The 26,030-nt window shown below is 45.8% G+C and overlaps 1 long non-coding RNA gene across 2 annotated transcripts; it reads left to right on the forward strand.

The window, feature by feature from the left end:
- The first annotated feature begins 1,885 nt into the window (after nucleotides 1–1,885).
- On the forward strand, nucleotides 1,886–25,724 carry LOC142929835 (uncharacterized). Of its 2 annotated transcripts, none has more exons than XR_012945994.1 (7): nucleotides 1,886–2,046; nucleotides 12,395–12,510; nucleotides 15,618–15,740; nucleotides 16,598–16,756; nucleotides 17,475–17,619; nucleotides 20,354–20,482; nucleotides 24,312–25,724. It is a non-coding gene; the product is annotated as an uncharacterized LOC142929835 (long non-coding RNA). The 2 variants fall into 2 exon arrangements; XR_012945993.1 differs by having other exon boundaries at nucleotides 1,888–2,046; nucleotides 12,419–12,510.
- Nucleotides 25,725–26,030: the final 306 nt, after the last annotated feature.

Raw genomic sequence — 26,030 nt, forward strand, 5'->3', positions numbered from 1 at the left:
AATGGCTCCGACTCCCGGCAATGTAGTTTTACCCGGGTCCGCTCACCATAATGAAGGTCCTTAAAGATCGTGAGCAGCGGGTCAGGGACTCCGAAAGCACGAAGAACCCAGAGCCCAGGTCTACTGATGGTGTCATAGGCCTTTACCAGGTCAATAAAGCAGAGATGTAGGTCTTGTTGGAATTCCCTACACCTCTGCTTTAGCAAACGGACAGAAAATATGGCAGCTGTGCAGGACCACCCTTTCCTGAAACCACATTGGGGCTCCACAAGCCTCTCCTCAGCATGCCTGGTAAGGCAGTGTTGAATAATCCTTGCCAGGACCTTTCCCGGCACACTGAGGAGTGAGATGCCCCTGTAGTTGTTACAGTCTGTGCGGTCTCCCTTCTTAAAGATGGGGAACACCATGGCATCCGATCACCTCACTTACACCACCATCACTAATACCACCAACACCACCATCACTAACACCAGTAACACCACCACTATCACCACTACTAACAACCACAATCACTAACACCACCATCACTAACACAACTAACACCACCACCATCACGAGCACCCCCACCACTAATACCACCAACATTAACACCACCACTCCTCCCCCTGCCAGTATGGGACACCAAAGACAAAGATCCCCGTAGAGACTTAACAGGCTGTAGGGGCAAGTGCTGTTAGCCAGCAGTACGTATGAAGGCCGGCACGACACACGAGGGGGTTGGATTGCCAGCACCACGCCCGGCCGCCTTTGTCTCCCCAGTGGCGATCTTTACACACCACACCAGGTACTCATTCGAGGTTGAGTCAACCTAGGGGAGGCCCAGCACCGGTTCAGATAATCGTTACTGCTGTTGGCCTTTAGAGGGAATCCAACTCGGGGTCGGCGGGTTCATAGCGCGGCGCGCTGTCAGCTCTACGACCGTTCCACACACACACAGACTCACACAGAGTCTCGCACACATACAGACTCACACACACAGAGACTCACACAGACTCACACACACACAGACTCACACAGAGACTCACACACACACACAGAGACCCACACACACACACAGAGACTCACACACACACACAGAGACTCACACACACACAGACACAGAGACTCACACACACACACAGAGACTCACACATACAGAGAGTCACACACACACACAGACTCACACATACAGAGAGTCACACAGAGAGTCACACACACAGAGACTCACACAGAGAGTCACACACACACAGAGAGTCTCACACACACACAGACTCACACAGAGACTCACACACATACAGAGAGTCACACACACAGAGTCTCACACACAGACTCACACAGAGAGACTCACACACACAGACTCACACAGAGAGACTCACACACACACAGAGAGTCACACACACACAGACTCATATAGAAAGCCTCACACACACACAGACTCGCACAGAGAGACTCACACCACCACCGCCACCACTCACCCACAGCTCGGTTCCACTCCTGCTCTGGGGTCGGTCCGCGTCTCTCTAACGGCCAAACTGCCAGTCGGAAGCACGTGGCGCGAGAGGCGGGGGTGGTCCAAGGTAACCACGCCCCCCGTGACGTCAGAGCCATGAGCTCCTCCCCCTCACACCTGAGCTCCTCCCCCCCTGCCCCCCCTCGCGACCACGCCCCATGGTCCGCCATTTCCCTCCCCCTCACTACCCCCCTGCCCCCCCTGCCCCTCCTCGTGACCCCCCTTCCCCCCCCGCCCCTCCACATTCGCAACCCCCCATGCCCCCTCACAACCCCCCATGCCCCCCCTTTTTCTCCACCTAACGAACCCCCTCTATGCCCCCCCCCCTTGCCCCCCCTGCTCTCCCCCTCGTGACCCGCCCCCTCACCCCCCCTCCCCCGCCCCCCTCCCCCGCTGCTACTTCCGCTTAGGCCGGGGCCGAGTGGAGGCGGCGCGCGCTGTGGATTGTGGGTGGCGAGCGCTGATTTGGATTCCAGCTCACGGCCACCGTCAGTGGCTCGCGAAAGCTTCTGAAGCGGCGGCTCGCTGGGCCTCCTCTACGTCGACTCAGCCTGAAGGTGAGAACCTCGCGCGGTGTGTCCACATCAGCAGTGGCGGCGGCGGCGGTGGGGGGAGACAGAGGAGGCGCCTGGCCCACAGCCGTCACGTTCTGCTGAGTTCACGGCGCTGCTTCAAGCAGAGCTCGGCCCTGCTGCTGCTGCTGTTGAGAGGCACTCCCAGAGGGCCGTGTGGCTGATGGGTATTATAGTTGTGGTTAAATTATAGTTGTGGTTACAGTTGTTGGTCGTGGTTATTGTTGTGTGGTTGTTATTGTGGTGGTTGTGCAGGTGGTGGCACACGAGTTAACCCATAGCACCAGGGTCTAGCCCTCCTCTTGTACCTAGCCAGGCAGAGCAGTCAACCCATGGCACCTGAGTCTGGCTCGTGGCCTCCTCCTGCACTTAGCCTGGCACAGCCGTCAAACCTTGGCACCTGAGTTATTGTGGGGACATCACCGCCACGTAGTGGTGAATGGCGACTGTTGATGTGTGTGGGCTTGTGTGTGAGTATGATGGTGAATGCGTGAGTATGATGGTGAGTATCATGGTGAGTGTATCATGGTTAGTTAGTAATACTGAGTGTGAGTTTGACTAATTCTCCTCCCTCTCGCTGTCTCTGCTTTCCCCCCTAACTACCTCGCCTGGTGTACAGGAGGTTGTGGGTTCGACCCCGACCCTGATGCCTGCTGTATATTTGGAGTTTGCGTGTCTCTGTCTCTCCCCGTGGTCGTGTGGACTTTTTCTCCGGGTCCTCCGGTTTTTCCCTCCACATTTAGAAACATTCGTTTAAAGTTTTGACTTAAAACTTTAGTGACTGTGATGATGAGCCACTTCGTTGAGCTCTCATTGGTGCCAAGTCGCTTCTGAAATAGAGATGTTTAGCTCAGTGGACCTTAGTCTAGTTTTCTCTCTCCTTCCCGAGCACAACAACAAGCAGGAGCAGGGGTAGGAGCATTCTCCACTTAGTGGTGGTGACGACACCACGGCGCTTGTGCCAGGATATGTGCACCACAGATATCCATCACATAGAGACCCATAGAGTCATCACACATAGACCTATACACTCACCACGCACATACCCTCAGACTTGCACAGAGAACCATAGACTCACCACAGAGACCCATAGACTCATCAGACAGAGAACCACAGACTCAAACAGATCCACAGACTCGCACAGAGCCCTATAGACTCACCAAACAGAGACATAGACTCACCAGACAGATACCCATAGACTCAATCGTACCCATACTCACACAGAGACCCATAGACTCACCACAGAGACCCATAGACTCAGAGAGAGACCCATAGACTCACCATACAGACCCATAGAATCACCACATAGAGACCCATAGAGTCATACAAAAACGCATAGACTCACCACACAGAGAACCACCGAATCAAACAGACTCGCACAGAGCCCTATAGACTCATAAAACAGAGACACATAAACTCACCACACAGAGACCCACGGATTCTCACAGAAACCCATAGACTCACCACACACAGATCCATCGACTCACAGAGAGACCCAAGGGCTCGCGTGTGTGGTTATTTAGTTGAAGGTGGAGGGGGATTACCAGCCCCTTGCACCCATCCAGAACTCCCTGTTGCCACTGTGTGGCTGCAAGGCGACGTGAGGTTTACAGCTGGTCAGGTTTGGCGCCCCCCCCCCCCCCCCCCAAAATAGGATTTCTCATAACCACCGCTGCGTTATCGACCGTCGCCATTCGCCAATAAGTGACAGTGACGTCACCACGGTGCCTGTGCCAGGCCAGGTGCACTTTGAAGCCACGTGAAGTGTCGAAGGCTCGCTGACCGGAGGTCCTGGAACAGACCCAGGTGCCATGGGTTGGCTGACTGAGATGACTGGCAGATGCACCACCTGTTCCCTGTACTGTGCCAAATTGCTGCATATTTATCATCCGGTGTTCCGCTCGTTGTTGTGAGCGTCACTCCTCTGTTGTTGGTGGAGGGCGACTGTCTCCAACTGCCCAGTAGAAGCGTCCTTCACGAGCCTCCCTCGCAGAGGCCGATCCCGACACCGCTGGTACCAGTCGTCGGCAAAGCCCACTCAGCTCCACATCCTCCCGTACCGCATCAGTCCACCTCCACTCCAGCCCATGGCGTGCCCGCCCATCTACTCTCAACCACTTACACCACATATTCGTTAACGATGCGCACCCTAATCTGCCACTACGGTTGTGTGCAGGGTGTTGTGATGTCACGTAGTACGACGTTTCTCCTGGTCCCCCCCCCTCCGTTATAACGCGCCGTCTATCTATGGCCTCGTCGCATTGGCCTTCATGGACGAGTGGTGATGGTGAAAGATGATTCAGCGGTGGACACTGAATTACCGGGGCCCCATTTAACGTTCAGGTGACACGGGACACGGTACGTGAAGAACCTCTTATCTGTCCTGTAAGCAGACTCCTCTGCGTGGGATATTTAACACCTCTTAATGCACGGACAACAGCCAACTCAGCCTTGCCTGCCGGAGGAGCTCGCTGATGATCGGACAGTGTCCAGATCTCTCAAGGATCTGAGCTACTCGCACACAAAGATCCCCCGTGTAGCCTTTAACAGACTGTTGGGGCAAGTGCTTTATAACATTATCAAAGGGGCGCTGCAATATGATGCAATCAAAATCACAGATCAGAGATTTTCCTATATATTGTCTTTGTTGATCGTGAATCGAGACTAATTGTATTGATTCCACTCAATCGATCCGGCAGCAAGCTCAAAATGTCCGATTTTATCTGCAGTATTCCTCGTTTCACATATCATACAAAGCAACGGTATTGATGCTCGATTTGTATGAGTGGGTGGTTGGCAGGGTGAGTGGGTTTGTGAGTGGGTGAGTGAGTGTGTGGGTGGCTTTAGTAGTTGAGCGGGTGGGTGAGTCAGATAATGAGGCGCCGCAGTGGCGAGATGTTAACTCCCTCGCCCAGAATACAGGATGTAATCAATTCGATCCCGACCCTGAAGCTGTATATTTGGAGTTTTCATCTTCTTCCGTGGTCGCGTCGATTTTTTTGATTCCTTGGGGTTTGTTTTACACGTGGGGTTTGTTTTACACGTAGGCTTTCGCGACCAATATTATCCATAATAGAGGTTTTTTTTTGGGTTAGATCGCGTAAATATATAAATGTGTCGTTAAAACCCACCACCACCCGACACAGCCAACTAGTAAGGGTTGTCACGTAATCAGAACATGCCAATTTATCACTAGTACAGCACACCGGTGTGTTGGAGAGTCAAGCCACAACATTTACAATCTGAGTACAACGTTTCGCCAGTAATTACAACTAGCTTCATCAGGCGACAGCCAGATTTGTGGAGAAGTTAGTCTGTTTCGTTCCTTATAAAGAGGCATAGATGTGGTGACCACACTTTGGCGCTCTTGATGCAAAGTGGGGAGGGGGGGGAGAGATTAATGAGTCAACGTACATTATGCATGCGCATTATGTGAACCCTTTGCGCTTGTCCTTCCGGTCCATTGTGTGCATTAAAATAGCCGGGTTTTCCCTCCGCATTTCAAATCAACATGCGTTTAAAGGATTTGAATGCAATAAATGTTTACGTGATAAGCCACTTCGTCGACCTATTATTTGTAATCAGGTCACTTGATATACCTCTGTGGGCCTTACCTGGTAAAATAAAAAAAATTGTTTAGTTTCAGTTTATTGGATGGTTGAGTGGGTAGGTGGGATTTTGAGTGCGTGGGTGGGTCAGTTGGAGATTGAGTGGGTGTCAGGGTGAGTGGGTGGGTAAATTTGTGAGTGAGTGAGTGTGTTTGAGATCCAGTGGGTGGGTTTGTGAGTGAGTGGGTGAGTAGGTGGCTGAGCCGGAGAGTGGAGTGCCATGGTGGCGAGTTGTTAACTGCCTCGTCTTTTATAAACTAGGTCATGGGTTCGATCCCGACCCTGACGTCTGTATATTTAGAGTGAGTGGGTGTGTAGGTGGGTGCATAGGTAAGTTCTTGAGTGAGTGGCTTGGTGTGTTGATGAGTCAGTGGGTTAGTGAGTGAGTGGGTTTGTGAGTGGGTGAGTGAGTATGTGGGTGGCTTTAGTAGTTGAGTTGGTGGGTGAGTCAGAAAATGAGGCGCCACAGTGGCGAGATGTTAACTCCCTCGCCCGGTATATTGGAGTTCGTAGGTTCCCCCCAACCCTAAAGCCTGTATACATTTGGAGTTTGCATCTTCTCCCCATGGTCGGGTGGAATTTTCTCCGGGTTCTCCGGGTTGTCCCTCCGTATTTAGAAACATGCATTTATAGAATTTGGCTGCTATAACGTTCTACGTGAAAAGCCACTTCATTGAACTGTTATTTGTGGTCACGTGGCTTCTGAAAAATGTCTATTTTGCTGTGGGCCTGACCTGGTAAAATATAAAAAAAATATTCAAAATTTAGTTTAGTGTGTGGATACTTGGGTGGGTGAATGAGTGGGCAAATGCATGGGTGAGTGCCTGGGTGGGTTTATGGGTACTGAGTGGCTGGGTGAGTCAGTGCCTGGATGCATGTGACGGTGGGTGTTTAAGTGAGTGGGTGACTGTGTGGGTTAGTGGGTGGGAGAGTCATATAGTGGGGGGCCACAGTGGCAATATGTTAACTACCTAGCCTCGTATACAGAAGGTTGTGGGTTCGATCCTGACCCTAATGCCTGTATATTTCCCTCCACATTTAGAAACATGTATATAGAGGAGTTGGTTGCTATAAATGTATACATGATAAGCCACTTTTTTGAGCTATAATTTTTGGCGATGGTGCTTCTGAAAACAATATTAATAGCTCAGTGGGCCTTACCTGGTAAAATAAACCTGGTTGAGTTAGTGGGTGGTTGAGTTAATGGGTAGTTTAATTGCTGGGTGGCTTTATTATTGTTTGGTTGAGTGATGGGTGGGTGGATGATTAGTTATTTGGGTAGTGGGTGATTTGGTGAGTCGGTGAGTGGCCGAGGGAGTGGGAGGTGGTTGGGTGAGTGTGTGGGTTAGAAATAGAGTGGGTGGCAGGGTGAGTGGATGTGTAAGTGGGTGAGTGAGTAGGTGAGTGGCTGGGTAATTAGGTGAGTGGCTCGGTAAATAATTGAGAAGCTGGGCGAGTAGGTGAGTGTATGGGTGAGTGTGGGTGGGTATGTGGTTGGGTGAATGAGTGTGTGGGAAGGAGGTTAGGTGGGTAGTGGGTGGGTTATACATTGAGTGAGTGCGTTAGTGACTGGGTGAGTGAGTGGGCAGGTGGGTGGGTGAGTGGGTGGGTTAGCGATTGAGTGGCTCGGTGAGTGAGTGCTGGGTCGGTGAGTGGGTGAGTAGGTGAGTGTGTGGGTGCTAGTTAGTGGGTGGGTGATTGATGGGGTGGGTGTGTGAGTGAGGAGATGGGTGGGTGGGTTGGTGAGTGCATGAGGGAGTAAGTGGGTGGTTGGGCGAGTGCATAAGTGAGTGGGTCAGTGAGTGGGTGTGTGGGTGTGTGTAGATTAGTTTGGTATGAGATTGAGTGGGATGCTGGGTGAGTGGTTGAGAAGATAGGTGGGCAAGTTAATGAGTGAGTGGGTGGGTGAGCGGAGGGGTGAGTGACGGGTTGGGTGAGTGAGTGAATGGGTGAGTGACGGCTGGGTGGGTAATTTAACATGGGAAGTTGAGTGGGTAAGTTAGCGTGTAAGTGAGTGGATGGTTGAGTCAGAGAGTGAGGCGCCAAGGTGGTGAGATGTTCACTATTTTGCCTAGTATACAGGAGGTGGTGGATTCGATCCCGACCCTGTCGCCTGTATATTTGGAGTTTGTAAGTTCTCACCCGTGGTCGCCTGGATTTTGTTCTAGATCCTCAGGGTTTTCCCTCTGCATTTAGAAGCAACATGCGTTTAGAGGATTTGGCTGCAATAAATGTATCTGTGATAAGTCACTCCTATATCTATCATTTGTAGCCAGGTCTATTCTGAAAAGGATCTATATAGCTCAATGGGCCTTGCCTGGTGACATAAGTAAATTTCGGTTTAAAGCTTTCATGACTGCAAGGATTCATCTTCTTGGTTCTTTCGGTAAAGTCACGTAGAATGGGAATAAAATAATAAAATAAAATAAGACAATAAAATTCTCACGACGTTTTGGCCACCACACAAGTGGCCTTCTTCAAGTGAAGAGACAGGTCTGTCCGGAAGACAGAGCTTGAATGAACGCTGACATGCAAGGACCGCGTCTATTAAGCTGTGTGGGCGGAGTTAAAATATGAATTTGCATGTTACCAGCATCACCTCCGGAGAGGAGGAGGGGGGGAACACAGGCAGAGAGGAAACAAGAAAAGGGGCAAGTGCAACAGCCAAGGTGCGCTGTTGTGTCCTGAGTTGCCTTATGACTATGCTGTAAACTGGACTACTATATAATACAATATTATACCTTCCAATCTAAACTACATGGTATAACATCATATCATAGACAAATTCCACTTTTGAATTATACAATGCGTTACTTTACACTACCCTATACTTTAGATTATAAACTATTAGACTTGTGATATTACACTGTCTTATTCTATGAACCCAACTATATACCACACTGATGTATATTCATTATGCAATTACGATGCTATATATTGCCTTATGAGTTATGTTAAACATTACAATGTTATACTATTAATTATTATACTACTTGTTGTAAACCATAGCATTGACCGTGGTGTGAGAAGTATTAAGAGGCAGTGCGAGAAGTATTAAGAGGCAGTGCCAGCGAAAGGGCTGCGGTTTGAAAATCACCATAAAATACAATCAATTAAGAACCGAAATGGTTTAAAACATCTTTCCAATGGTTACTAAGCCAGAATCCATCTTCTCGGTTGAAATTGTCTCTGTGCTTGTATATGTGGATGGCCTCATGAACGAATCTCTCATGGTAGCCGGTTGGCTTGCAAAGAACCTCTGTCGTGGAAAAGTCAATGTCATGTGAGCCCACTGAATTATAACAGTGATCTGCCACGGCAGAGGAGTTCGTCCTACCGTGTTTCAAGTCTGCTTTATGTTCGCGGATGGGGTCCGATATATGTCGTATGGTTTCTCCAATGTAGCTGCTACCACAGAGGCACGTTAATTTGTAAACGCCCGGGTACTGTATGTCTGGAACCACATCCTTTACAGATGGAACCAGATCACGGATTTTTTGTACTGTGTTGAATCGGACCTGGATCTTGTGTTTATTCAGGATTTTGGAGATATTTTTTTGACCCCCGCAATGTACAGTGAGGGAAAAAAGTATTTGATCCTCTGCTGATTTTGTACGTTTTCCCACTGACAAAGAAATGATCAGTCTATAATTTTAATGGTCGGTTTATTTGTGGTGACGGTTGATTTGAAAATGAGCTATGTAGCTCATTGGGCCTCACCTGGTAAAATAAACATAATTTAGTGTGTAGATGAGTGAGCGGTGTGTGAGTGAGTGCATACGTGTGTAGGTGAGTAGGCGGTGGGTGAGTGAGATATTGGGTTAGAGATATAGTAGTGGGTGGCTTGCTGAGTGGGTGAGTGGCTCGGTGGTTAAGTTAGTGGGTGGTTGAGGTAGTGGGTGGTTTAATTAATAGGTGATTTAGTTTGTGAGTGGTTGAATTATTGGGTGGTTGACTGATGGGTGGGTGAATAATTCCGTGGTAATGGGTGAGTAGATGAGTGGGCGGGTGGTTGGGTGAGTGGTGGATTAGAAATTGAGTGGATTGCAGGGTAAGTGGATGTGTAAGTGGGGTGGGTAAGTAGGTGAGTGGCTGAGGGAGTGGGCAGCTGGTTGGGTGAGTGGGTGGGTTAGAAATTGAGTGGGTGGCAGGGTCAGTTGATGTGTAAGTACTGGGTGAGAAGGTGAGTGGCTCATTGAGTAAGTGAGTGGATGGGCGAGTAGGTGAGTGGATGGATGAGGGAGTGAGTGGGTGGGTGAATTAGTGGGTGGGTGAGTGGATGTTTGGGTGGGTGGATGAGTGAGTGAGTGTGTGGGTAGGTGGTTAGGTGTTTAGTGTGTGGGTTAGAAGTTCAGTGGGTTAGTACCTAAGTGAGTGAGTCGGCGGGTGGGTTGGTGAGTTCGTTGTTGGATGAGTGGGTGAGTATTAGTGGGTAGGTATGTAGGTGAGTGATTGACTGTGTGGGTGGGTGAGTGAGTGAAGAGATGGGTAGGTGGGTTGGTTGGTGGGTGCGTGAGTGAGTGAGTAAGTGGGTGCGTGAGTGCATAAATGGGTGGGTGAGTGAGTTAGTGGGTATGAGATTGCGTGGGTGGTTGGGTGAGTGGTTGAGAATTAATTTTGATGAGTTAGTGGGTGGGTGAGTCGGTGAGTGAGTGGTTGGGTTAGCGTATGGGTAAGTGAGCAAGTGGTTGGGTGAGTGTGTGGGGTAGTGAGTGATTGAATAAGTGGGTGAGTGAGGGGCTGGGTGGTTGGCTTGGGTAGTGAGATTGTGGGTGGGTAAGTGAGTGGGTGAATGGGTGTATTGGTCGGTGAGTGTGTGAGTAAGTTAGTCGGCACGTGATTGAGCGGGTGGCTGGCTGAGTGCGGGAGAAGATGGGTGAGTGACTGGTGGGTGGGTAAGTTAATGTGGGAGGTTGAGTGGGTGAGTTAGTGTGTAATTGGGTGAGTGGGTCAGAGAGCGGGGTGCCACTATGGTGAGATATTAGCTACCTCACCGAGTATACAGGAAATCGTGTATTCGAGTCTGACCCTGCTACCTGTATATTATGAGTTTTAATGTTTTGCCTGTGGCCTCGTGGATTTTTCTCCGGGTCCTCTAGATTTATTCCTCCGCATTTAGAGTCAAGATTTGTTTAGAAGATTTGGCTGCACTAAATGTCAGCGTGATAAGCCACTTCATTCACATATCAGTTGTAACCAGATCACTTCTAAAATGTTTTATATAGCTCTGTGGGGCTTACCTGGTAAAATACAAAATAGTTTAGTTGTAGTTTATTGGATGGGTGGTTGGGTAGGTGGGTAGTTCGGTGCGTGGGTGGGTTAGAGGTTGAGTAGGTTGGTTAGAGGTTGAGTAGGTGGCAGGATGAGTGGGTGGGTGAGTAGATAATTGGCTGGTGAGCAGGTGGGTGGGTGAGTGCATGAGTTATAGATTAAGTGGGTGGATGGGTCAGTGTGTGATTTGGGGCATGAATAGGTGAGTGGGTAGGTTAGTGGAGTGTTGAGTGAGTGGGTCGTTGAGTTAGTGAGTGGGGGGTATGCAGGTGGGTTCTTAGGTAAGTGGTTAAGTGAGTGGCTGGGTGTGTTGATGAGTGAGTGGGTTTCGCGATTGAGTGGGTGCCAGGGTGATTGGGTTCATGAGTGCTTGGCTGGGTGTTTGAGTGGGTGGGTGGAAGGCTGAGTCAGAGTGGAGCGCCAGGGTAGCGGAATGTTAACTCCCTCGCCATTTGTATAGGACATCGTGGGTTCGGTCCCGATCGTGACGCCTGTATATTTGGAGTTTGCATGTTTTCCCTGTGGTTGCATGGATTTTTCTCTGGGACCTCCGAGTTTTTCATGCATATTTAGAAATATACATTTAGAGGCTTTGGCTGCTATACATGTCCACGTGATAAGCCACTTCTTTGAGCTATCATTTGTTTGCCACGTCGTTTCCGACAAGGATCTGTATAGCTCAGTGGGTCTTACCTGGTGAATTTAAAATAATTCAATTGTAGTTGAACTATTTTAAGTGAATAGGTGGATGAGTGGGTCGGTGGGTTGGTGAGTGGCTGGTTTAGTAAGTGAGAGGTTGGATGAGTGGGTGGGTGGTTGAATTGTTGGTTTAGAGATTCAGTACGTGGCAGGGTGAGTGAGTGGGTGGTTGAGTTGTTGGTTTAGAGATTCAGTATGTGGCAGGGTGAGTGAGTGGGTGGGTGGATAAGTCAGAGAATGGGGCGCCATGGTGGCTAGGAGATGTTAACTATCTCGCCTGGTATATTGAACTTCGTAGGTTCGATCCCGACCTTGACGCCTGCTGTATATTTGAAGTTTGCATGTTTTCCCCGTGGTCGTACAGGTTTTTCTCCAGTTTCTCCAGTTTTTCCCTGCACATTTAGAAACATGAGTATTTTGAGCATTTGGCTGCTATAAATTTCCATGTGATAAGCCACTTCGTTAGGGTATCATTTGTGGCTAGGTCGGTTCTGAAAAATAGCTCTGGTAAAATAAAAAATGGTTTCATTTATAGTCTACATAGGATTGACTTCCCAGGAAGTAACACTCATTGTATAAACCCCAGAAGAATATTGTTTTGAGTCACCCAAACCAGAATGTGAACTGATATATTCGTATTTTCAAGCGAGGTTCTCGGCCACAGACCACCTGGACAAATATGATGTAGTTTAGTTTGCATATGAATTATTACTTGGGGTTTGTTGACATGATAAAGTTAATGTTTTTTTTGACAGGTCTATTGTGTTGTACACTGACAGGGGCTCTGGCTTGTTGGGGCAGCATCTGGCTGAAATGCACCTTCACAACAGGAAGATTGGAGAGAGGCTTCACAAGGAAGAGAAAACTATCGGTATTGAATCATGAAAATGTAAAACATGTGGAAAACTAGGCCCACCGATCCAATCCTAGCATCATGTCAACTATGTATTATGTTGACATTCCTTCGCACTGAGAGTAGGCATGCTAATCGGATCTAATGAATATGTGTAAACAGGCGATTTGTGTGTAAACAAACACACATTTCATACAGCTGTTTATTAATCGTAAAAATAAAGCGATTGAGCTAGTGAATGAGATAGACACATGCTGTCATTATTTCATACATGAACACAACCAGCCAGCCAGCGGTCATGATTTTCCACACCTAATCACATTCATCTCTTTGTTTTAGCCATCTTTGTGATGAATGGAACTGTATTGTTCATGTGTGTGCAATGTACTTTTCAGAATATGAATTATGTTGGGTAATATATGAATTATGGATATTAAAAGTATCTGTATTTAAGTCCATCAGGGCAAACTCTTCTGCAAAGGAGACTTAGAGCATTCAACATTGCGTCCCTTTATATTTTTGCTAATCGCAATATTTTTCGATTTAAAGCTTTCGTGACTGCAGGGATTCATATTCTTGGTTCTTTCGGTAAAGTCACGTGGAAGGGAAATAATAAAATAATACAAATAAAACATTATATAATAAAATTTTCACAAAGTTTTGGCCACAACGCAAGCAGACGTCCTCAGATAAAGAAACAGAGCTGTCGGAAAGACAGCGTCTTAATCAACACTGAGCAGTGAACACTGGGCAGTGTTCATTAAGACGCTGTCTTTCCAACAGCTCTGTTTCTTCACCTGAGGACGGCTGCTTGCGTTGTGGCCGAAATGTCGTGAAAATTTTATTATGTTATGTTTTATTTGTATTATTTCCCTTCTACGTGAGTTTGCCGAAAGAACCAAGAATATAATCGCAATATGTTCAGGAGATAAATGTCAAGGTCTGCTGGCCAAAAGAAGGCTTTAGGAGAGAGTTCATGTAGTTTTGCTATTCATTCATTAAAGGGCAATAGAGTAAATGCTAAAATAAATGTTTCCAGCTAATTTTTTATATACGCTAGATTTACAAGTCTATAATGTACAGAAAATACCATGGTTGGCCAGACCATCGCTCGGCAGCTGCATGTGGCTTCTGGGCAGTTCAAGTGTGGCTCTGCAGAGGCGCTGCTAATTTGTAACTCTTCAATTTAACTTTATATGAAGTGAGAACAATCTGGTATCGGAGGCAGGCCATGAGTACTCCCAGGGCACTGAGATTTCTAAACTCAAAATTCCACAGCCAGTCGACACGAGTCAACTTCTGTATGGCTAATCTTTATCTCTTGTGGCTCCCGCGGCCATCTGAAGATCATGGTATGCTGCTGGTAGGGTCAGGAAAGTTGGTCACCCTTGGTATATATCTGTATATGCGTTGATGATTTTGTGCAATGTTCAGCTGCTCCGTCACGACAGGGGTACCAGTCAGTTTGAGACTGCTAAATTAAGGTTCTCATGTGCTTTACAGATTTTGATAAAAATTTCAGTCTTGAATTTCTCCCAACAGGTATGGACCCTGGGCAGGAGGATGTAGAGTATGTGGGTTTCATACGGCTATATGCTGTGGTTACATCCCACATGTGATCTCCGCTTTAAAGTCATGAAACTGGTTGTAGCCCATTTAAATTTTAATATACCCGTTTAATACGTAGGCTTTCGCGGCCAATATCATCTGTAATATCGTTTTTTTTTGGGTTAGATCTTTGAAATATAAATGTGTCGTTAAACCCGCCACCACCGACACAGCCAATTCGTAAGGTTTGTCACATAAACAGAACATTCCAAATCGTGAAGGGCTCACAAGTGACGTCATCACATCTATCCCTCCAAGGAATGAAACAGGAGGATTTCTCTACAAATTTGGCTGTCCACCTAATGATGATAGTTGTAATTACTGGCGAAACGTCATACTCAGATTGTAAATGTTGTGGATTTTCTCTCCAACACTTCGGTTTGCTGTACAAGTAGCGGATTGGCATGTTCCGTTTACGTGACAACCTTACTAATTGGCTGTTAGGTGGTGGTAGGTTTAACGGCTCATTTATTTTTATGCGATCTAACCCAGAAAAACCTATATTATAGATTTAATATACCCTTTTGTTGAAGGACAGCCTGGGTGACCAAAGTTTTATAGGAACGGCAATAATGTTTACTTGATTAAATTAGTTTTATTATGGAGCGGTGAAATCAGCTGTTGTTCAGATGTCAGTCTAATTAGTATTACATCGTAGAAATATGAGAGTCCTTTGTGTAATAGTCTATTAACCACTGATGATGGTAACATTGGTTTAAGGTTACATTTTAAGAAGAACTAGATTGGCGTACATTTTATCTTGCATAAGTACACAAATTTATGAAATAATATATTTGATTAAAAAATGCATATATTTTCTTCCATTGCACACAGTTGTACCATTGATAACAGGGCACACAGTTACAACTGACATCACCAGATGTCACTCAATTTCCCTCAGAGATCGATCTTGCATAACCAGTGTTCACATAATCAGTTATGTTTTCGCTAATTACCAATTACACTCAGAGCCGGGTTTGACAGACTTGTATGAATGTATGTTGAACTTCCTTTCCACCATACATAGCCAACCGTGCTAAACGGAGGTGCGGGAATTAAGCGCAGAACCTATCGTTAGGATCAATGCTGTTGTAATTTTTTATGAGGATATCAATTGGATGATAATCGGTACATAACATGAGTGTCGAATTACGTCTTAAAAATTACCCAGCCATTTGTACATAAAATTCAACGTTTCTGGGTGACATGTTAAGTCCGTGTTCTTCATTGCAAGGCCCGCGGGCCGGTGGCAGTCCCTGGTGTCCTTTTTACTGCGACCCCTGACGTGCAGTCCCCGACAATACACACAAGTGAAAACACCCCATCATGCTGTCAAACCCCCCAATGGTTTCAAATGTGAGATGGCTATTTCACTGATAATGTCTTATTCGCGAAAGTGGCCCCCCTCCGAAAATGAGTGAATATCACTGTTTTAGGTCAAGGATTGGCCAAATAAAGTAGGTATTATTTGCTTATGTTTTTAAATGTCCGTAATAAAACCATATGAATGCCACCAGCTGAATGAGTGGCAGGAGGACTGGGTGACGTTCTTCTCACGGCAGCGACTGCTGCTTCAGCTGGACATGATAGAGAAGGACTACGGTGAACAGGAAACCCGCGAGCTCTGGTCTCGGCTTCAGGTTCGTAAGCCGTTTCACTCTCGCCCTTAACCCTTTCCTGTTCCGAGACGACTGCTCATTTCAGGATGGGTCTCGTTCACCACCGAATCTCGGAACGCGCAAGCGGTTCAGCGGTAATTTTATTTAGAGAGGCATAGCGCCGTTGTTTTTAAAGACATTGTACTCGCCGCAGAGCACCGTAGCAACAGGACAGCACTCTATTATAGCTGGTACCAAACTGTGCTACACACCTTCCCGCATGGCCTTGTGGGATCCTCGGTACCGATAAAGTTATTTAATATTTACTTCCTATTACGTTCCGATGACGTACACGAGATTCAGCGGTGAACGGGATGCACCCCGCAACTTGCAGTCATCTCGGAACATTAAAGAGTTAATACATGCAGAAGTGTAGCTCATCATGTGCACAGCCATATGGGAAACCCATTTGATCGCAGTGGGTTTTCGAGGTGACTTTAAAGGTAAAGTGGTGTTTCACACGCAGGCTTTCGCGACCAATATTATTCATGATAAAGTTTTTTTTGGCTTAGATCGCGTAAGTGTAAATGCGTCGTACACCCACATCCACCCAACACAGCCCATTAGTAATGTTTCTGACATGAACAGAACGTGCCATTTATGTTAGTGCTCGGCACTCTGGTGTGTCAGAGAGGAAACGCAGAACATTTTCAAACGAGTACGACCTTTTGCTGGTGATTACAACCAGCATCATCAAGCAATTGCCAGAAGCGTTCTGACTTCTGGCAATTGCCTAATGGCAATTGGAGTGGGTGTACGACGCTTGTAAATTTATGCGATCTAACTCGAAAACAACGTTATCATGAATAAAGTGGTGTTGTTTTTTGCGTGGTGTGCAGCTTCGGTTGGGGGATTTTTTTCCGGGACGTAGAGGTGGTTCCGGCACTGCTCCACGGTGACCTATGGACTGGGAACGCTGCAGAGATTAATGAAGGGCCCGTCATCTTTCACCCAGCCTCCTTCTATGGGCACTCGGAGTACGAGCTTGCCATCGCTGGGTAAGAAAAAACTACAAACAACCAAAACAATAGCAGCAACTGCCATTCACTGCCCTGTCTGTGGCATGCAAGGTTCATTCGTATAACCTCAGTGTGGCAAGGGCTGGCTCATTAAATAAATAACAGAGACCAGGTAGAGTTGTGGTTGAGATGTCTACATGCTGAGGTCTCCACCCTCTCTATTTGCTAACTTACAAATCCTGTTAAAGCTGATACGGTGCACAAAACAATAGTGGAACGATAAAACTCTTACTTATCCACGGCACTTGAGGATGCTTGAATGTTCCATAAACACAGTTTGTCGAACAAGGAACCCCTGTTTCAGAGACAAGTTGCCACTGATATGCTTTACCAGGAATCCAAGCTGAAGATAATTCATTACATGTCAAATGGAATTCAAACCCTCAGAGCTGGGATATGCTTCAGTGAACAAAAACACATTTGACATGATGTTTACTGTGCAGCCATTGGTGACCAAGTTGAGACCACAGCATTCCTGCACTTAATTCGCAGGAACATTTGTTGATAGATGGCTCACTGAATTTTGAACGGAGGACCTCAATGGCATTGGCTCGGTGCTCTGACATTGAAATTAACCTCGAGCCTCTCAATTTCCTGCATTACGTTGAATTTGTGAAAATGTTGTTCATTGTTATGTTGTTCGTGCTGGAACAGCAGCATTGTAAGATTTTGAATGTTTGGTGTTGTTTGGGTACAGGATGTTCCAAGAGCTTTAGCTCTACGCTTCACTCATCCTACCACGCTCTCATCCCAAAGTCACAAGGCTTCGGCAAGAACCAGAAGCTCTAGCAACTCTTCCACTACCTGAACCACTGGAATCACTTTGGGACAGGATACCGAGGGTAATCCATCTCCACCATGCGCAGTATCCTCAAGTGAATGAACGGTGCAGGAAATCGTGGGCTATGGTTTATAACTATAAAAATTCTTATCGGCCATGATATACATTGTTGAATGAAGGCCTTCCCTAAGCCACCACTAAATCTCACAAAACTAGTCCATTTAAATGCTGTGCAATGCCCTAGGCATTCCACGTGAGTGTGACCGGGGGTCCCTTTGTTCCGCATCCTGGCCATGATATCCGCGCGAAAACTGGGTCAGTTAATGTTAGAATCAGAATCTTTAATTAGGCTGGACGAATCTGATGAGCTATGAAGCTCTTTTTTCACAGATGTCCAGTCGGGGCGAGTCAGAAAGTTACAACAACAAACAGCAATACAAACAGATAGGAGGGCAAAGTAAAGGAACGCGAAGCAAATTTTGACTTAACTTTCGTGACTGCAGGAATGTATATTCTTGGTTCTTTCGGTAAAGTCACGTAAATAGAAAACAAAAAACAATAAAATAAAGACTGCTTGTGTTGCGATTGAAACATCGTGGGTTTTTTGCTTTTATTAATTTCAATTTATTTTTTATTTGTTATTTTTTTTATTTAATTTTTTTATTTAATTTGAATTTTATTTCTTGTTTTCTATTTACGTGACTTTACCGAAAGAACCAAGAATATGAACGCTAAGCAAGTCATGAAATAAAAATATAAAAGAGTTCAAATTGCATTAGTGCATCAATTCCTGCCAAAATTTTTTATCACCAAATGCCATTTTGGGCAAGGCAGCATTACAAAAACAATCCCAGATGTTTGGCTAGTACCAGTTACATTGTATGTGTTTGTTGTTGTTTTGCTATGGGAGTAAACCCTTGCAGAGAAAGGGACCAGAATTAGGATAGTGAAACCAGGCACTCCTTCAGAAGATGCCATGCACGGGCGTGACCACTGCACCACCCTGACGCCCAAACAAATGTAATTCAAATAATCTACAATACTGGCAAATAAACCCTATTAGTATCAACCGAATGTCTGGACAATCTGACCCCCTCTACACAAGTAACAGTTGAGAGTCAACACTGTGATGTTGTGCGATTGGTGCAAGCGGGGTGAGGTCAAGGCCGATGACTGCTTCCAGCGGTGTCAAGATGAGCATTTTGAAGAGGCTCGCGAAGGATGATACTTGGCAGTTGGGTGCAGTCTCCCTCCATTAACAACAGAGGGCAGAGGAGCGACGCTCACAACAATTGGCTGAGCACTGGGCGTATACAACGCATGAAGTCGGCAGCAAGTTTATCTCAGGGAGTTGACCCGCACACGACAACTGGGTCTGTCCCGCGTGTTCACGCTATAACGCGGTTGCCTTCATTTAGGGAACGCGCACCGCCATAAGGCGACTTGGGAGCGGTCGACGCCGAACTACTTTCTTGAGCTGCGCGGTTGAGCGAGACGAGACGGTAACGCGGCGGCGTCCCCTCAAGTTGTTTGTAACCCAATTCTGACTGCGCTTGGACATTCATTACGGGGGAAATAGTTTTCGCTTAACGCGGCACTTTTCAGGAACGCATCTACTGCGTTAAACGAGGACTCGCCGTACAGGTGCTGTGCACACTGTACTCGGAATCAAAATCCGAAGCGCTATCAAGCTCTCACTCACAGGTGTCCAGTAAGAGGCGGTGGGGGGGTCACCAAGTGACACGCAGCTTGACCGTGGAGTAGACCGCGAGGACGCCAACGTCGCCTAGGTAACGCCGCCCTCCCCCCCTCTGGCTCTGCCTGCCTCGCTCTGTGCACGTGAGGTGCCAACCACGTGACGCGGGCCACTGCGCGCGTTGCGTCACCGCTCACCGTGGGGGGCCCCTCCGCTACGTCCACATCGTACGGTCGCACATTCATTAATAGTCACACTCTTAATCATGTTTATGGTCATCGTCATTAAAGGTGAGTTTAATAATAATACCACTACACAATGTGTGCATTAATATATACGGCATGAATAAAACGCACCTGTAAATATCCTAAGTAAGTTTGACCTGACATTATTGCACAACAATTGCCCAGCCACCGTGGGATGTTTATCCTCCAATGTGTATCTGGCTCTGACCTGACTTATATAAAAGTGCAGCTCTGCAATTGCTTGGTCACACCACCGCTGGTGAAAAGACCTTCATGAGAGCGAACTCTTTACGAGTATTTGGTCTACTTTTCCATATAACAATAGGGTTTACCCTTTCTGGCAATACAACAGGTGTCAAGATGTTAAAACACCAAACAGAATCCTTATTCAAGGAATCCTGTCTGCATTTACCACACGTTCTTGTGGTGAACATTCTTTGAAACTGATTAGTCCACACCAGGAAGGTCCCATATTCTACTTTTCCACGTTGACCAGATGTGTTGGAAGAGCCGGCTGAAAGCCACACTTTGCTGCATCACACGTGACTTGCCGATCAGCTAACTGTGGTGTGCCCATTTAGCGACCTCTGGTCTGTGAGTTCAGTTTACTAACCATTAACAGCATTGCAGCTTTCTAATTGGCTTGTGTGAAAATTCACCTGTGTCATTATCTCTTGCACAGCCTGAAATATGTTTTGGCGTAAGGGAAGGAAATTATGACTCACCCACCTGCACCTGCCTTGTGCTCCCAGACACCTAATGACCTTACTTCCGCTGTGAGAAATTGACGGGCGTAGACTGCTGCATGGCGATGATGTATTCACGTCGTTCCTGCTGTTTTCCTCTTTTGCTAGGTGACGCAATTGGTGTGCCAATACCTCCAGATGCAGTTCCTGAAGGACGTGGGCATTCGGGACATGTTCGTTTTGCCTGTGATGAATAAGTTTGTCCAAACACACAGGGAAGTCAGCCTGTTCATCGAGGTGCGTTTCCCATGTTTATTTCACTCGATTGGTCGTCTGTTTGCAAGGTCATGCTCTGCCCAGAGGTCACCCACTGAGATTTTTTTTACCGTAACATTACCGTCACTTGGGTTTGGTGATCGATTCAACAGGGCAAAAATATTTGTAAGAAGCGTAAACATGGCAACGTGATCATAGTCAGACCACGGAGGACCTTCAGAATGCCGAGTATGATCTTTAAATTGATCCTGGACTCGTTCGGGAGATATTTGAACAATTTGAACATTGGGCGATATCGTCTTGCTACGGGTCTGAGTGAGAAGTCTCCCAGCGGTTTTTTGAGTCCATAATTGAGATTTTTGGGTTAGAGCACGTAAACATGCACTCAACGATACACTAAATATGCACTATTTGTTTATATATACAGTGAGGGAAAAAAGTATTTGATCCCCTGCTGATTTTGTACGTTTGCCCACTGACAAAGAAATTATCAGTCTATAATTTTAATGGTAGGTTTATTTGAACAGTGAGAGACAGAATAACAACAGCAAAATCCAGAAAAACGCATGTCAAAAATGTTATAAAATTGATTTGCATTTTAATGAGGGAAAAAAGTATTTGACCCCTCTGCAAAACATGACTTAGTATTTGGTGGCAAAACCTTTGTTGGCTATCACAGAGGTCAGACGTTTCTTGTAGTTGGCCACCAGGTTTGCACACATCTCTGATGTGGGATTTTGTCCCACTCCTCTTTGCAGATCTTCTCCAAGTCATTAATGTTTTGAGGCTGACGTTTGGCAACTCGAACCTTCAGCTCCCTCCAGAGATTTTCTATGGGATTAAGGTCTGGAGACTGGCTAGGCCACTCCAGGACCTTAATGGGCTTCTTCTTGAGCCACCCCTTTGTTGCCTTGGCCGTGTGTTTTGGGTCATTGTCATGCTGGAATACCCATCCATGACCCATTTTCAATGCCCTGGCTGAGAGAAGGAGGTTCTCACCCAAGATTTGACGGTACATGGCTCTATCCATCGTCCCTTTGATGCGGTGAAGTTGTCCTGTCCCCTTAGCAGAAAAACACCCCCAAAGCATTATGTTTCCACCTCCATGTTTGACGGTGGGGATGGTGTTCTTGGGGTCATAGGCAGCATTCCTCCTCCTCCAAACACGGCGAGTTGAATCATTCAGATGTTCATTGGCAAACTTCAGACGGGCATGTATATGTGCTTTCTTGAGCAGGGGGACCTTGCGGGCGTTGCAGGATTTCAGTCCTTCACGGCGTAGTGTGTTACCAATTGTTTTCTTGGTGACTGTGGTCCCAGCTGCCTTGAGATCATTGACAAGATCCTCCCGTGTAGTTCTGGGCTGATTCCTCACCGTTCTCATGATCATTGCAACTCCACGAGGTGAGATCTTGTATGGAGCCCCAGGCCGAGGGAGATTTACAGTTCTTTTGTGTTTCTTCCATTTGTGAATAATCAAACCAACTGTTGTCACCTTCTCACCAAGCTGCTTGGCAATGGTATTGTAGCCCATTCCAGCCTTGTGTAGGTCTACAATCTTGTCCCTGACTTCCTTGGAGAGCTCTTTGGTCTTGGCCATGGTGGAAGTTTGGAATCTGATTGATTGATTGCATCTGTGGACAGGTGTCTTTTATACAGCTAACAAGTTGAGATTAGGAGCACTCCCTTTAAGAGTGTGCTCCTAATCTCAGCTCGTTACCTGTATAAAAGACACCTGGGAGCCAGAAATCTTTCTGATTGAGAGGGGGTCAAATATATAACATTTTTGACATGCGTTTTTCTGGATTTTTGTTGTTGTTATTCTGTCTCTCACTGTTCAAAAAAACCTACCATTAAAATTATAGACTGATAATTTCTTTGTCAGTGGGCAAACGTACAAAATCAGCAGGGGATCAAATACTTTTTTCCCTCAATGTATGCTAAATTCTTCTGTTGATATGTGAACTCTGACTTTAAAATAGCCACTTCTGTGACCAGTTGCATGCTAATTCGTCACATTAACATTATGCTAATCTCCCAGTTACATGCTAATTTCTGACTTTAACATCCTGCTAATCTCTCACATTAACATAGCTACTTCAATGCAAAATTCTTCTGTTGATATGTAAACTCCTTTGTCAAGGCGCTCTGCTCCTCCCACCCAGCTTAAAATACACTGCCAAGCTTAGCAGTGTTCATTGGAATGCTGTCTTTCCAACAGCTCTGTTTCTTCACCTGAGGACGGCTGCTTGTGTTGTGGCCAAAACGTCGTGATAATTTTATTTTATTATGTTTTATGATCATTTTATTATTTCCCTTTTACGTGACTTTACCGAAAAAACCAAGAAGATTAATCCCTGCAGTCACGAAAGCTTTAAATCGAAATCAACACACGTGGTACGAAACAAGTATCGTATGTTATAAGAATAATATAAACATGTAATATTCACGGCAATGGCAGTGTTGTTCAGCGTGCCCTGCTGTGGAAGCCAGCCACATGAGTTTGATAACCAGTCATGGCTAGTATCAGTGGAAAGCAAAATCTGAACTGGTTCAATGCTTCGCTGACCCAGACTGAGCAGTATGGAGTGCTAACAAGTTAACCGGATGATACATTATTATTTGGCAATGCTGCTGCTGCGTTGGCAGTGGTGCCCAAGAACAACTAACTAAAAAACTCAACACATTAGTCAGTAATGTTGTGGCCTTAATATACACAACATTATATGCAACGTTTCGGGCCATGGTCCGTCTCCCATTTGTACTATGAAAAAGGGCCATTGCCCAAAAGTCTACATTTTTTCATTTTAATTTAATTTTAAGGTCATTGTTATTGACGAACGTGTTGAGTTCCCATGATAATTAAGAACAGATTTTGGTAAGAAAGGTCCTGTTACTATGATGAATGTATCCCATAGACAAACATACAAATTCATCACAGGGTTGCCTAAAGCTTGCCAATAGAAAATAATGCCGATTAAGTTGTGGGCACCCGACATTCACTTGCCCTGCGGCCACTCCCTCAATGACATGAGTCGCATCGACTCAGGGTCCCGCGGGTAGTTCCATGACTCGGTGGTCCAGGAGAGTGGCACGAGCGATGCGGGCATCAGCTGGGCGCCACAGGGGCAGCCACGCCTCGAGTCACTCGCACAGCTCCCTGTTCAACACGACCTGAACGCATTCCCAGCCTTCTGATCTATGTGGCTTTTCCGAATCAAGCAAATTGTCACTGATAATTTAGCACATTTGCTATGCTATTTAAAAAATATCTAGCGATTCATTTTATATAGCGTCGTTCATGATAATTGCATCTCAGAATTGCTGAGGAGCCAAAGACCAAGCTGGAATATTGCAAGGGAGGTGAGCCTGCGCCAACAATTGCCCTGCATTTCTATATATGTTCAGATGTTGCCAGCCAATTAGTGAGTTTGTATATATGTGGAAGGAAACTGGAGCACACAGATAAGTCACTGCTGAGTGCATTAATCACCCTTTGTGACATTTGACAGCATGTAATTAAAATATTTTTCCAATTTGTCTTCGGGTGATTTTGTAGGTGTTTGTTTTTAAGCAAGAGGAGAGCGGAGTTTTAATGCCATGTCCTGAATGGGCCTTCCACAACAAAGTCCTCATTCAGGATCCCAGTCCCACAACATTTCAAGCCTGCCTCTCAATTGTACTGCTCTTTGCGCTGAACATTTAAACCTACTTATTGGGCCTTCTGATATGCCTTCTTTGGTATCATAACATGCCATTTCCTATACTGGGTCATTGTAATCATCGCTCCATCATGGCTCCTTGTCAGTCAGTAAACTTCTAATATTGGTGTCGTGTGTGTCTGTTGCAGGGATACTCTGGGGGGCCCTTTGTTTGCCAGGACTCAAACGGCCGCTGGTTCCTTTCTGGAATTACCAGCTGGGGCGTTGGCTGTGCACGGGCTTACCAGCCAGGTGTCTAGCGCACAGTCGCCAAGTTCATGGACTGGATTCACCAGAACATGCAGGAGTCTCTTACACATTTCTGCACAAGCAGAATACTATAGATCAGGGATATAAATATTATGGGAACTAAACATCAAAATAATTAATTAAGGCAATAAATATATTTTTTCTAAAACTGATTTAAAGTTAATGTTGAAAGGTTAATTTAATGAGCTGAATACTATATTTTAACTGCACCATAATGCAAAAAAAAAATTCCAAGTGAACATGGATTTTGGGTCAAATCAGAAATGCTTTTTTTTTACATGCGTTGTCAATAGCATTTTAATCTTTTGGGTTTGCCACACATGTCAACGGGCCTGGCAAAGCAAACATGAGCATGATGTTGGCATTGGCAGGAGATGAAGACAGAGCTTGCTATTTTTCAATGTTGCTTAATTCTTTCAAAACTGACACAATGGACAATAAATGCACTGTCTAAATATTTGGCCCAACCTGATTATACATGATAGCAAAGTGAGTGTTGTCCATACTATGTATGATACATTTATATTCTTGTTATATTTTGACCTGGGTCATCAACTCGCATCTCTCATACATTAATTGCCATGGATGTTGAGCAGTAGGGGTACTCAGAGGGGGTCTATTGGCCTTCTAGGGGACCACTACAATGATCGGGGCATCAAGAAGGGATGATGAGTTCCACAGGGAGAACGTCCTTCACAGAGGTTGTCTTAGAGTATGTCCATGGCAAGGTTATTGGTGATTATCTTCACCTCCCCCGGTCAACACAGTCCATGAGTTTGTGAGTTTTGCTTTACTAACGACATGAAAACAAGACTGGTTTGCACAAGGAGCCTGCAAAAATTTTATTTAGAAAACCTCATGAAATGTGCTGCATGGCACTTATCTGAGACGCCCCTTATCTGAGACGCCCCTGTGTAAATGGCGTGATATCAAGACCATTATTATCATAGTGAACTACATGACGCGTGTAAGAAAACTATATAAACATCTATTGGAAACATTTCATGAAAATATGTACAAAAATGAACACTTTAATAGTGTTTCATGGTTTTCCAAAAATCATAGCATATTTGATTGGTTAAGATGGTTTACTCGTTGGGATGATAAATGGAAATGATCCTTCATCATGTAAAAGACTGCAAGCTGCTATCAAAATATTTTTTTTGTAGATCGTATTCGCACTCTGCAACAGTCTATTTTCCACATCAAACCATAATGTGTCTGTCGACTGCAATTGGAAATTGATGCATGCTTAGTAGCAATCGGGTGAATAAACATTGAAATGTGTCACATGTTCGTGTCTGGGTGGCTTTTTGCTTGAGATTAGGGATCTTGTGAAAAAAGTTATAAGACTTTATATGAAAACCTCCTCCACAGAGGCTGATTTTGACACTTGGTACAAGTCATCAAAGTCCAATTAGCTCCATCCACATCCTTCTGTACCACATCATTCCATCTCTCTTCTAGCCTATGACATCCATTTAGCCCCATCCAGCCAAACAAGCTGTATCATGGGACCATTTTCCAGAATCAAAGTATGAAAAATAATAAAAGGTTTTTCCCTTTCTGGCAGTAAAACAGGAGTTATGTTAAGATGT

Source organism: Petromyzon marinus, chromosome 2 (genome assembly GCF_048934315.1).
Source record: "Petromyzon marinus isolate PM22_M1 ecotype Great Lakes invasive population chromosome 2, UKy_Petmar_22M1.pri1.0, whole genome shotgun sequence".
NCBI classification, from domain to species: domain Eukaryota; kingdom Metazoa; phylum Chordata; class Hyperoartia; order Petromyzontiformes; family Petromyzontidae; genus Petromyzon; species Petromyzon marinus.